Source organism: Dendrobates tinctorius, unplaced genomic scaffold (genome assembly GCF_039654945.1).
Source record: "Dendrobates tinctorius isolate UK_male_01 unplaced genomic scaffold, ASM3965494v1 ptg000062l, whole genome shotgun sequence".
Taxonomy (NCBI): domain Eukaryota; kingdom Metazoa; phylum Chordata; class Amphibia; order Anura; family Dendrobatidae; genus Dendrobates; species Dendrobates tinctorius.
In genome coordinates, this window is record NW_027361730.1 from 22436440 (window position 1) to 22451205 (window position 14766).

Here is a 14766-nt window from a genome sequence, read left to right on the forward strand (position 1 = left end):
ACCAAAGACCTCCATATGTCTGTATAGCAGAAATATGCAAAGTATGAAGCAGTGAAAAAATGGTTGCAATAGGTATCATCTACATGGTCTGTGCTGTTAGTGGCACCTACTGGTTCCTAATGTTCCCCTAACTCTCATCTAGAATAGCACTGTGCAGTTCAGTCCCTTAAAATGAAGCTAGCATCACAAAATCATCTATTGTTTAACCCCTTAGTGACAGAGCTAATTTTTACCTTAATGACCTGGCCAAATTTTTAAATCTGACCAGTGTCATTTTATGAGGTAATAACTCTGGAACACTTCAACTGATCCCTGTGATTCTGACAGTATCTTTTTGTGACATATTGTACTTCATTTTAGTGGTAAAATTTGGTCGATATGATTTGCATATACTTGAAAATGTGACACAAAAATGGCAAATTTTGCAATTTTCAAACTTTACTTTTTCATGCCCTTAAGGCCGGAGTCACACTAGAGAGAAATTTGGACGAGTGCTATGCGAGAAAAAAATCGCATTGCACTCGGACCAATGTTAATCTATGGGGCAGCTCCCATCATCCGTTTTTTTCTCGCCCGTATTATACGTGCGGAGGAAATCGCAGCATTCTGCGATTTGCATCGTATTACGCCCGAGACTCGCCAATGCAAGTCTATGGGTGCGAGAGAAAAAAACGGATTACACACCGACCATGGGTGTGACTTGCGAGAAATACGCACCGGTGTCCTTTAGAAAAGCCGGCAATTTAGTACGCGGTACTGTAAGATCACACTGACAGGTTAAAATAGAATAGATAGAATACATGTATACACATAGTATAGGGTATATATATATATATATATATGTATCTATGTCATTGACACACACATATATATATATATTTATATTTCATAGAGATATAGATAGCAGAATAGGTGAAAATTCAGTTGTCGGCATCTGCAAAATCATTACAGAACCAGACAGGATATGAGACATGGTTTACATAAAGTCCCTTCCTACCGCTGATGTCACTGAGGCTGCACTGACTCTTTGCCCGACCTGTAGTGAATTAACAGCATGGGAAAATGTTCAGAAATTTTCCCATGCTAATGAGTTCATCTCCGGTCGGCCGGGGAGGCTGCACAGGCAGCTTTTCCTTCATTCCTCCGGGGTTTACAGCCGGGCCGGTCGCAATAGCACCGCTCCCGGTTGTAAACTATTTAACCCCTTCAGCCAAAAACAATGGTCCCTCTCTAGGCTATTAATATCTGCCCTCACTCACTGGCTTTCCCTTTCTGGCGGAGAAAATTGGGCGGGAGCCCACGCAAGTTTTTCCATGAAGTAATCCTTTAACACCTACAGCTCCAAAATTTTACACACACACTGCTAACATTTCTAGTGAGGGACATATATAAATCTAACGGATATGCAATGTTTTACTGTATGTAAACCATGTCTCATATCCTGTTGGGTTCTGTAATGACTTTACAGAAGCCGACAATTGAATTATCTGCTACTCTGCTATCTAGCTCTGTATGAAATATAAATATATATATATATATATATATATACATACACACATATATATATACAGTGCCTTGCGAAAGTATTCAGCCCCCTGGAACTTTTCAGCCTTTTCCCACATATCATGCTTCACATAAAGATACCAAATGTAAATGTAAATTTTTGGTGATGAATCAACAACAAGTGGGACACAGTTGTGAAGTTCATAGAAATTTAGTGGTTATTTTAATTTTTTGGGAAATTCAAGAAGTGGGGCGTGCAATATTATTCGACCCCTTTACTTTCAGTGCAGGAAACTCACTCCAGAAGTTCATTGTGGATCTCTGAATGATCCAATGTTGTCCTAAATGACTAATGATGATAAATATAATGCACCTGTGTGTAATCAAGTCTCCTTATAAATGCACCTGCTCTGTGATAGTCTCAGGGTTCTGTTTGAAACACAGAGAGCAGCATGAAGACCAAGGAACACAACAGGCAGGTCCGTGATACTGTTGTGGAGAAGTTTAAAGCTGGATTTGAATACAAAATGATTTCCAAAACTTTAAACATCCCAAGGAGCACTGTGCAAGCGATCATATTGAAATGGAAGGAGTATCATACCACTGCAAATCTACCAAGTCCTGGCCGTCACTCTAAACTTTTGTGTCAAACAAGGAGAAGACTTATCAGAGATGCAGCCAAGAGGTCCATGATCACTCTGGATGAACTTCAGAGATTTACAGCTGAGGTGGGACAGTCTGTCCATAGGACAACGATCAGTCATACAATGCACAAATCTGGCCTTTATGGAAGAGTGGCAAGAAGAAAGCCATATCTCAAAGATATTCATAAAAAGTGTTGCTTAAAGTTTGCAACAAGCCACCTGGGAGACACACCAAACATGTGGAAGAAGGCGCTCTGGTCAGATTAAACCAAAATTGATCTTTTTGGCAACAATGCCAAACGATATATTTGGCGTAAAGGCAACACAGCTCATCACCCTGAACACACCATCCCCACTGTCAAACATGGTGGTGGCAGCATCATGGTTTGGGCCTGCTTTTCTTCAGCAGGGACAGGGAAGATGGTTAAAATTGATGGGAAGATGGATGAAGCCAAATACAGGACCATTTTTGTAGAAAACCTCTTGGAGTCTGCAAAAGACCTGAGACTGGGACAGAGATTTGTCTTCCAACAAGACAGTGATCCCAAACATAAAGCTAAATTTACAATGGAATGGTTCACAAATAAACTTATCCAGGTGTTAGAATGGCCAAGTCAAAGTCCAGACCTGAATCCAATCGAGAATTTGTGGAAAGAGCTGAAATCTGCTGTTCACAAATGATCTCCATCAAACCTCACTGAGCTCGAGCTGTTTGCCAAGGAAGAATGGGCAAGAATTTCAGTCTCTCGATGTACTAAATTGATAGAGACATATCCCAAGCGACTTGCAGCTGTAATCGCAGCAAAAAGTGGCACAACAAAGTATTAAGTTAAAGGCGCCGAATAATATTGCACGCCCCACTTCTCAGTTTTTGAATTTCCACAAAAATTAAAAATAACCAATAAATTTCGTTCAACTTCACAATGGTGTCCCACTTCTTGTTGCTTCTTCACCAAAAATTAACTTTTGGTATTTTTTAGTTTGAAGCATGATATGTGGGAAAAGGCTGAAAAGTTCAAGGGAGCCGAATACTTTCGCAAGGCACTGTATATACTGTATATCATTTTTCACGAATATTTGAGGCCATGGATCCATTATATGTCCATTTTGCAAGCCGGCAGAAAATCTCATCATACGGATGCCATGCGGATGTCACACGGATGCTTAGATGCTAGAAAATCGCATCCTCGCATTGCAAACAGATGACATATGGATCACTGTTCACGGAACATTTGTGTGATTCTCGTCCATAAAAAACAGACCATATTTTTATATGTTGTGTGTGATGTCAGCCTAAATCAGCAGTAGCGTAGCTACCGGGGGCGCAGGGGGGGTGGTGGCCCCGGGTATTCTGCAGCAGAGCAGGGAGAATCGATCTCCCTGCTCTGCCACCCAGCCGCCATGGGGCCCCTGAGCAGGGGGTGGGGGGCCCTGTGCCAGCAGTGGGCCCCCGCCCATCATCGCAGGGTCAGCTGTATCGGCATCTAGCCGATACAGCTGACTGCATTGATGAGAGGGAGCTTTACACTCCATCTCCCATCATCCCCCTCTCAGCGTCTGACAGCGGACGCGCTGAAGTCACTGCCCGACGCAGGAGATGAGCGGGAGCAGTGAGCAGCACAGGAGCAGGGAGGAAGAAAGGTGAGTACTGGATTTATTATTTTTGTAATGGGGGTGCATTATACTACAAAGGCTGCCTATGGGGGTGCATTATAATATAGAGGCTGCCTATGGGGGTGCATTATAATATAAGGCTGCCTATGGGGGTGCATTATAATATAGAGGCTGCCTATGGGGGTGCATTATAATGCAGAGGCTGCCTATGGGGGTGCATTATAATATAGAATCTGCCTATGGGGGTGCATTATAATATAGAATCTGCCTATGGGGTGCATTATAATATAGAATCTGCCTATGGGGGTGCATTATAATACAGAGGCTGCCTATGGGGGGTGCATTATAATATAGAGGCTGCCTATGGGTGTGCATTATAATACAGAGGCTGCCTATGGGGGTGCATTATAATATAAGGCTGCCTATGGGGGTGCATTATAATATAGAATCTGCCTATGGGGTGCATTATAATATAGAATCTGCCTATGGGGTGCATTATAATATAGAATCTGCCTATGGGGGGTACATTATAATATAGAGGCTGCCTATGGGAGTGCATTATAATATAAGGCTGCATTATAATATAGGATCTGCCTATGGGGGTGCATTATAATACAGAGGCTGCCTATGGGGGGTGCATTATAATATAGAGGCTGCCTATGGGGGTGCATTATAATATAGAGGCTGCCTATGGGGGTGCATTATAATATAGAATCTGCCTATGGGGGTGCATTATAATATAGAGGCTGCCTATGGGGTGCATTATAATATAGAATCTGCCTATGGGGTGCATTATAATATAGAGGCTGCCTATGGGGGTGCATTATAATATAGAGGCTGCCTATGGGGGTGCATTATAATATAGAATCTGCCTATGGGGTGCATTATAATATAGAGGCTGCCTATGGGGGTGCATTATAATACAGAGGCTGCCTATGGGGTGTGCATTATAATACAGAGGCTGCCTATGGGGGTGCATTATAATATAGAATCTGCCTATGGGGTGCATTATAATATAGAATCTGCCTATGGGGGTGCATTATAATACAGAGGCTGCCTATGGGGGGTGCATTATAATATAGAGGCTGCCTATGGGGGTGCATTATAATGCAGAGGCTGCCTATGGGGGTGCATTATAATATAGAATCTGCCTATGGGGGTGCATTATAATATAGAATCTGCCTATGGGGTGCATTATAATATAGAATCTGCCTATGGGGGTGCATTATAATACAGAGGCTGCCTATGGGGGGTGCATTATAATATAGAGGCTGCCTATGGGGGTGCATTATAATATAGAATCTGCCTATGGGGTGCATTATAATATAGAATCTGCCTATGGGGGTGCATTATAATACAGAGGCTGCCTATGGGGGGTGCATTATAATATAGAGGCTGCCTATGGGTGTGCATTATAATACAGAGGCTGCCTATGGGGGTGCATTATAATATAGAATCTGCCTATGGGGGTGCATTATAATATAGAATCTGCCTATGGGGTGCATTATAATATAGAATCTGCCTATGGGGGGTACATTATAATATAGAGGCTGCCTATGGGAGTGCATTATAATATAAGGCTGCATTATAATATAGGATCTGCCTATGGGGGTGCATTATAATACAGAGGCTGCCTATGGGGGGTGCATTATAATATAGAGGCTGCCTATGGGGGTGCATTATAATATAGAGGCTGCCTATGGGGGTGCATTATAATGCAGAGGTTGCCTATGGGGGTGCATTATAATATAGAATCTGCCTATGGGGGTGCATTATAATATAGAGGCTGCCTATGGGGTGCATTATAATATAGAATCTGCCTATGGGGTGCATTATAATATAGAGGCTGCCTATGGGGGTGCATTATAATATAGAGGCTGCCTATGGGGTGCATTATAATATAGAATCTGCCTATGGGGTGCATTATAATATAGAGGCTGCCTAAGGGTGTGCATTATAATATAGAATCTGCCTATGGGGTGCATTATAATATAGAATCTGCCTATGGGGTGCATTATATTGCAAAGGTTGCCTATGGGGGTACATTATGTACATTATAATACAGAGACTGCCTATGGGGGGGTACATTATAATTTAGAGGCTGCCTATGGGGGTGCATTATAATATAAGGCTGTGTAGGGGTTTCGACTCGCTCAGGTGCAGCGGGAGACAATCATGAGGCAGGTTCTTCCCAAAGTCCATGAGGTTTATTTGCTTCATAAACCATAACTCAGCATATCACCAACATAGCCTCTAGCTTAGACCAAAAGATCATAAACGTCCGTGGCTTCACACTCGGACCAAGAGTCTCAGCACATGCTGGGAGGTGTAGTCCTCCCCATATACAACTAATACAGCGGCCAGGGCAATGTCCCGAGCAGCGCTCTCTCTGCAGCCGCTGACACAGAAAAGGCTTCTCCTTCCTTAGAACACCGGTCACTTTCTGTAGTGTCCCACCTGGACACAGGGAAGTCTGTCCACACTCTGACAGACTCCCTCTCACTCACATGTGCCAAACACTTCAATTACATAGCCCTGTAACCACACCCACAGGTGATCACATGGCTATGACATCACTGAAGGTTCTATTGCACATAGACACACACAGGCTTCCCTGACACAGTGTAACGGAAATATCAGCAGTACCTCTGCTGATCAATACACCCTGGAGCCTGCATCCCAAGGCCACCCACCTTGAGACCCATAATGGTCATTTAGGACCCTGCTCCTGTTACCACACTGAATGTGCCTGTACACCCGTCCTGGGACACCCGCACAGCGCCCCCTAGCGGACATAGTGGTCAACACACCACAGCTGCCTATAGGGGTACATTATAATATAGGATCTGCCTATGGGTTTACATTATAATACAGAAGTTGCCTATGGGGGTGCATTATAATACAGAGGCTGCCTATGGGGGTGCATTATAATATAGAATCTGCCTATGGGGGTGCATTATAATATAGAGGCTGCCTATCGGTGTGCATTATAATACAGAGGCTGTCTATGGGGGTGCATTATAATACAGAGGCTGCCTATGGGGGTGCATTATAATACAGAGGCTGCCTATGGGGGTGCATTATAATACAGAGGCTGCCTATGGGGGTGCATTATAATACAGAGGCTGCCTATGGGGATGCATTATAATATAGAGGCTGCCTATGGGTGTGCATTATAATATAGAGGCTGCCTATGGGGGTGCATTATAATATAGAGGCTGCCTATGGGGGTGCATTATAATATAGAGGCTGCCTATGGGGGTACATTATAATACAGAGGCTGCCTATGGGGGTGCATTATAATACGGAGGCTGCCTATGGGGGTGCATTATAATATAGAATCTGCCTATGGGGTGCATTATATTGCAAAGGTTGCCTATGGGGGTACATTATGTACATTATAATACAGAGGCTGCCTATGGGGGGTACATTATAATATAGAGGCTGCCTATGGGAGTGCATTATAATATAAGGCTGCATTATAATATAGGATCTGCCTATGGGGGTGCATTATAATACAGAGGTTGCCTATGGGGGTGCATTATAATACAGAGGTTGCCTATGGGGGTGCATTATAATATAGAGGCTGCCTATGGGGGTGCATTATAATACAGAGGTTGCCTATGGGAGTGCATTATAATATAGAGGCTGCCTATGGGGGTGCATTATAATACAGAGGTTGCCTATGGGGGTGCATTATAATACAGAGGCTGCCTATGGGGGTGCATTATAATACAGAGGTTGCCTATGGAGGTGCATTATAATATAGAGGCTGCCTATGGGGGTGCATTATAATACATAGGTTACCTATGGGGGTGCATTGAAATGCAGAGGTTGCCTATGGGGGTGCATGATACTATACAGGCTGCCTATGGGGAGTGCATTATACTATAGACTCTGCCTATGGGAGTGCATTATACTTTATTGAGGACTATCTGGTGTATTATGCTATATCAGGGTCCCCAACCTGTAGCTCGGGAGCCACATGTGGCTGGCGGTCCCATGAATTGTGGCTCGCGGCTGTCTGCCAGCTTGGTGCATTAGGTCCAGGTCTAGCAAACAGGTATGAAGAGTACATATCAAATGGTGAATTTTGTGAGTAGCCCTGCACAGAAGAGCAGATTTGGATGCACATTTACTGGTCTTAGGGGTTTAGAGATGTTTTAGGTATGGTATGCTGGAGGATGGTGCTACCTGTTAGAGGAGGTGCTCACAGCTGGATATGAGAGTGTGTTGGAGTCCTTGATGGGAGAATACTGAATGGGGGTATTGTGGGATCCCCTGGATCTCAGTGTACTGCTTTGGAGTGATATCTGTGGAAAAGCTTTGGTTATCATTATACCTGTAATGGGGTTGACGCTACTTTGAAGGGGGTGGGAGCTGGATGTGGCTCACGACCCTCTGTCTAAGCTGAATGTGCCTCTCAAGGTCAGAAAGGTTGGAGGCCACTGTGCTATATGGATGCTATCTAGGGGGCCATCATACAGTGTGGGGATTATAGTGACAGGGCCATTATACAGTGTTGGAGCCAATAAATAGTTTGGGGATATTGAGGGGGCATTATACTGTGTATAGAGGAGCTGTACAGGGGGGAGACTCGGGACATTACTAAATGTAAAGTGGGCACTTGTTATAGGGGAACTCAGGTTACTGTGAGGCTACGTGCACACGCTGCGGAATGGGGTGCGGATTTGGCCGCGCGGATTTTGAAAAATCCGCATGGAAAATCTGCAGGTCAAAAGACCTGAGGTTTTACCTGCGGATTGCTCTGCAGTTTTGCCCTGCGGTTTTTCATCTCCACAATGGAGGAGATGGCAAACCGCAGCGGAATCCGCAGAAAGAATTGACATGTCAATTCTTTCTGCGGTTTCAAAACCACAGGAAAACCGTGCGGAAAAATCCGCACCGTCTGCACTGCAGTTTTTTATTCCCATAGGAAATAATGGTACTGTACACCGCAGCAAAAACTGCGCACACACCCTGACTGTCAAAGGGGCATACACAGGGCAATATTACATTCTAGGGGACAAAATGTGGGCACTGTTTTCTAGAGCGTTTGCACCCAACATTACTATATTCTAGAGAGTTGCTTTAGAATTTAGAGAACACACAGAACCACACAGCAGGTGCAGTAATAGGGACACATACAGCAGCAGCGGCTCAGTATTGGGGTATCAGGTGCAGTAATAGGGACACATACGGCAGCTGCGGCTCAGTATTGGGGTATCAGGTGCAGTAATAGGGACACATAAGGCAGCAGCGGCTCAGTATTGGGGTATCAGGTGCAGTAATAGGCACACATACAACAGCAGCGGCTCAGCACTGGGGTATCAGGTGCAGTAATAGGGACACATACAGCAGCAGCGGCTCAGTATTGGGGTATCAGGTGCAGTAATGGGGACACATACGGCAGCTGCGGCTCAGTATTGGGGTGTCAGGTGCAGTAATAGGGACACATACGGCTGCAGCGGCTCAGCATTGGGGTATCAGGTGCAGTAATAAGGACACATACAGCAGCAGGGGCTCAGCATTGGAGTATCAGCAGGATGAGCAGTTTGTGCAGGTTGAGAATAGTCCAATTGGTGACAGTGCTGAAAATATGAGAAGTGAAACGTGTCTTTGTTGTATTCTTTGCAGCCGAGTCCTGGCTGGAGGAGTCTTCATGTCGGTCTGGGCCAGATGGAAAAGACGTGAAAAGTGACCGATTCCATCAGAAAGAACGTCAGCGGTAAGTCATTATCTGTAACTCTGCTGTAATCTATTATATGTTCTGTAGGACTGGTATTATTTACCACTGACCATATGGCGGTAATATCAATGTTGGTCTTTTTATATATAGATTATTTTTGGTAACAGTGCGGTCATCTGCTGAGGTTCTCTGGTTAGGGGCCCACTCAGAAGTTTCAACCCCCCAAAGCAAAACTCTATCTACGCCTCTGTAGATAGTTATACCACATAAAATAATAAATAACATTTCCCATAAGTCTACTTTATAGCTGCATCATTTTTTAAATATTATTTTTTTTTTGTTAGGATGTTAGAGGGCTTAAAACTTTAGCAGCAATTTTATTTTTTTTTTCAACAGATTTTCAAACCCTCTTTCTTTAGGGACTTATTCAAATTTAAATGGACTTTGAGGGGCCTATATACTTTAAACTCCCCAAAAGTAATACCATATGAAAAACCTCATCACTTAAATACTTCAAAATTGGAAAAAAAATGTAACCCTTCAGTTGCTACACAGTAATTAATGCAAAGTGGAATGAAAAAAAATAAATTTTACCTCCCAAATCTTGCTTTAGTCCTAAATTTTTCACTTTTGCAAGAGGTAACGCCAAAAAGTGGACCCCACATTTTCTTAACCCCTTTCTGACATCAGACGTACTATCCCGTCCATGGGACCCGGGCCCCTATGCCCATGGACGGGATAGTACGTCTAGCGCGATCAGCGGCGCCCACTTGGTGAGCGCCGCTGATCGCGGCCGGGTGTCAGCTGATTATCACAGCTGACACCCGGCACAATGTGTCAGGGCAGGGGCGGTCACGGACCGCCCCCGACACGTTAACCCCTTGCACACCGCGATCAAACATGATCGCGGTGTACCGGGGGGTTAAAGGGAAGCATCGGCAGGGATGGGGCTCCCTCCGTGCTTCCCTGAACCCCCCACAGTAGCGCAATGTGCAGCGCTGCTGCGGGGGTCTCTTTCCCTACAGGCCCCCGAATCCAAGATGGCGACGGGGGCCTTCGGGGCCTGCAGGGAGCTGGCTTCCTCAGTGCCTGCAAAGCGCAGGCATGAGGAAGTCTGCAGTAGTGCCTGTGACAGATCGCTGATCTGTCACAGTGATCTGTGATGTGACAGATCAGCAATCTGTCACAGGACAGTGAAGTCCCACCTGGGACTATGTAATAAAGTTAAAAAAATAAAAAAAGTGTTAAAATAATTTTTAAAAAATCGGCAAATAAATTAGAAAAAAAAAAAAAATATTCCCCCAATAAATCCATTTTTTGGAAATAAAAAAAAACCAAACAATAAAAGTACACATATTTGGCATCACCGCGTCCGTAGCGACCTGCCCTATAAAACTGTCCCATTAGTTAACCCCTTTAGCGAACCCCTTAAAAAATAAAAATAAAAAACGAAGCAAAAAATAATGATTTATTATCATACCGCCAAACAAAAAGTGTAATAACGCGCGATCAAAAAGACGCATATAAATATGCATGGTACCGCTGAAAGCGTCATCTTGTCCCGCAAAAAACGAGCCACCATACAGCATCATCAGCGAAAAAATAAAAAAGTTATAGCTCGCAGAATAAAGCGATTCAAAAATAATTATTTCTTATATAAAATAGTTTTCATTGCATAAAAGTGCCAAAACACAAAAAAAGACCTAAATGAGGTATCGCTGTAACCATACTGACCCAAAAAATAAAACCGCCTTATCAATTTTACCACACGCGGAACGGTGTAAACGCACCCCCCAAAAGAAATTCATGAAACGCTGGTTTTTGTTCATTCTGTATCCCAAAAATCGGAATAAAAAGCGATCAAAAAAAGTCATGTGCCTGAAAATGGTACCAATAAAAACATCAACTCGTCCCGCAAAAAATAAGACCTCACATGACTCAGTGGGTCAAAATACGGAAAAATTATAGCTCTCAATATGTGGTGATGCAAAAACTATTTTTACAATAAAAAGCGTCTTTTAGCGTGCGACAGCCGCCAAACATAAAAATCGCCATAAATAGTAAATCAAACCCCCGTTATCACCCCCTTAGTTAGGGAAAAGTAATAAAATTAAAAGAAAATGTATTTATTTCCATTTTCCCATTAGGGTTAGGGCTAAGGTTAGGTCCAGGGCTAGGGTTAGGGCTAGGGTTACGGCTAGGGTTAGGGCTGAGATTAGGGTTAGGGGTGTGTTGGCGTTAGGGTTGGAGTTAGAATTGGGGGGTTTCCACCGTTTGGGCACATTAGGGGCTCTCCAAATGCAACATGGCGTCTGATCTCAATTCCAGCCAATTCTGAGTTGAAAAAGTCAAATGGTGCTCCTTCCCTTCCAAGCTCTGCCATGCGCCCAAACAGTGTTTTACCCCCACATGTAGGGTATCAGCCTACTCAGGACAAATTGCAAAACAACTTTTGGGGTCCAATTTCTCCTGTTACCCTTAGGAAAATAAAAAATTGGGGGCAAAAATATCATTTTTGTGGAAAAAAAATGATTTTTTTATTTTCACGTCCGAGCGTTATAAACTTCTGTGAAGCACTTGAGGGATCAAAGTGCTCACCACACATCTAGATAAGTTCCGTGGGGGGTCTAGTGTCCAAAATGGGGTCACTTGTGGGGAGTTTCAATAGTTTAGGTACATCAGGGGCTCTCCAAACGCACATGACACCCGCAGACCATTCCATCAAAGTCTGCATTCCAAAACGTCACTACTTCCCTTCCGAGCCCCGACGTGTGTCCATACAGTAGTTTTCTCCCACATATGGGATGTCAGCGTACTCAGGACAAATTAGACAACAACTTTTGGGGTTCAATTTTTCCTGTTACCCTTGGGAAAATAAAAAAATTGGGGACTAATTGATCATATTTGTAGAAAAAATACGAATGTTTTATTTTCACGCCCAGGCGTTATAAACTTCTGTGAAGCACTAGGGGGTTAAAAGTGCTCACCACACATCTAGATAAGTTCCGTGGGGGGTCTAGTTTACAAAATGGTGTCATTTGTAGGGGGTTTCCGCTGTTTTGGTACATCAGGGGTTTTCCAATCGCGACATGGTGTCCGATCTCAATTCCAGCCAAAAACGTCAAATGGCGCTGCTTCCCTTCCGAGCTCTGCCATGTGCCCAAATAGTGGTTTACCCCCACATGTGGGGTATCAGCGTGCTCAGGACAAATTGCACAATAACTTTTAGGGTCCTGTTACCCTTGTGAAAATAAAAATTGGGGTGAAAAGATCATTTTTGTGGAAAAAATATGATTTTTTAATTGCACCGCTGTACGTTATAAACTTCTGTGAAGCCCTTGTGGGTTCAAAGTTCTCACCACATATCTAGATAAGTTCCTTGGGGGGTCTAGTTTCCAAAATGGAGTCACTTGTAGGGGGTTTCCACTGTTGAGGTACATCAGGGACTCTCCAAACGTGACATGGCGTCCGATCTGAATTCCAGCCAATTTTGCATTGAAAAAGTCAAACGGCGCTCCTTCCATTCTGAGCTCTGCCATACGCTGAAACAGTCGTTCCCCCCCACATATCAGGTATCAGAGTACTCAGGACAAATTGCACAATAACTTTTGAAGTCCAATTTCTCCTGTTACCCTTGGTAAAATAAAAAAAATTGAACCTGAAGTATTTTTTTTGTGAAAAAAAGTTAGATGTTCATTTTTTTTAAAAATATTCAAAAAAATTCCTGTGACGCACCTAAAGGGTTAATAAACTTCTTGAATGTGGTTTTGAGCACCTTGAGGGGTGCAGTTTTTAGAATGGTGTCACTCTTGGGTATTTTCTATCATATAGACCCCTCAAAGTGGCTTCAAATGTGATGTGGTCCGTAAAAATAAAATGGTGTTGCAAAAATGAGAAATCGCTGGTCAATTTTTAACCCTTATAACTTCCTAACAAAAAAAAATTTTGGTTCCAAAATTGTGCTGATGTAAAGTAAACATGTGGGAAATGATAGTTATCAAGTTTTTTGTGTGCCGTATCTCTGTGATTTAAGGGCATAAAAATTCAAATTTTGAAAATTGCGAAATTTTCAAAATTTTTGCCAAATTTCCGTTTTTTTCACAAATAAACGCAAGTTATTTGAATGAAATTTTACCACTATCATGAAGTACAATATGTCACGAGAAAACACTGTCAGAATCACCGGGATCCATGGAAGCGTTCCAGAGTTATGACCTCATAAAGGGATAGTGGTCAGAATTGTAAAAATTGGCCCGGTCATGAACGTGCAATCCACCCTTGGGGGTGAAGGGGTTAAAGCCCCGTCACACACAGCGATCTCGCTAGCGAGATCGCTGATTTTCTGACGCCACAGCGATCTCGCCAGCGAGATCGCTGTGTGTGACGGGGATCAGCGACTGACCCCCCTACTGGGTATCGCTGATCGCGCTCCATCGTCCTGGGCCGGTTTTTGATCGCTGGTTTCCCGCTGGCCAGCGCGCATCGCTGCGTGTGGCAGCGAGAGACCAGCGATCAGCGACGCTGGTTTCCAATGTAAACATTGGGTATCCAAGAGCAGCGCAGCTCTTGGATACCCACTGTTTACCTTGGAAACCAGCTTGCTCGCTGGTCCTGATCGCTGGAGGGGCTGTCTATGTGACAGCTCACCAGCGATCAGCCTAACGATGTCCCAGCGATCTCATCCATGTCGGATTGTTGGTGGGATCGATGGGACATCGTTATGTGTAATGGGGCCTTTACTCACTTTATTTCGAGCCACGATACCCCACATGTAATCAAAAAGTTCTGTTTGGACCAACGGCAGGGCTCGTAGCAGAAGAAGCAACATTTGAATTTTGGAACACAAATTTGGCTGAAAGATGTTCCATTTGCAGGGAACCTAAGGTGCCTAAACACAGAAACTCCCCACATCTGACCCATTTTGGAAAACACACCCTTCAAAGATTTTATCCAGGACTCCGTATATTGAGCATTTTGAACCCACAGGTATGATACAGAATTGATAATATTAAGCTTGTTACCCATTTTCTTTTTGTAGTCAAAAAGTTCTGCTTGGACAAACGGCAGGGTTCGGAACTGAATGGGCACAATGTGAATTTTGGAACACAAATTTGACTCTATTTGGAATAGATTGTCATATTTGCAGAGCCTGTGTGGTTCAAGAGCAATAGAAATCCCCTATAAATGTTTTTTTTCTTAATTATACCTTCTAATGTATTTATCTGAGGAGGTAGGGAGTAGTTTGATACCACCATTTTTTATGCAGTTGATGCAACACAAGTTTGAAAATTTACAATTCGCATTTTTATTGTCACT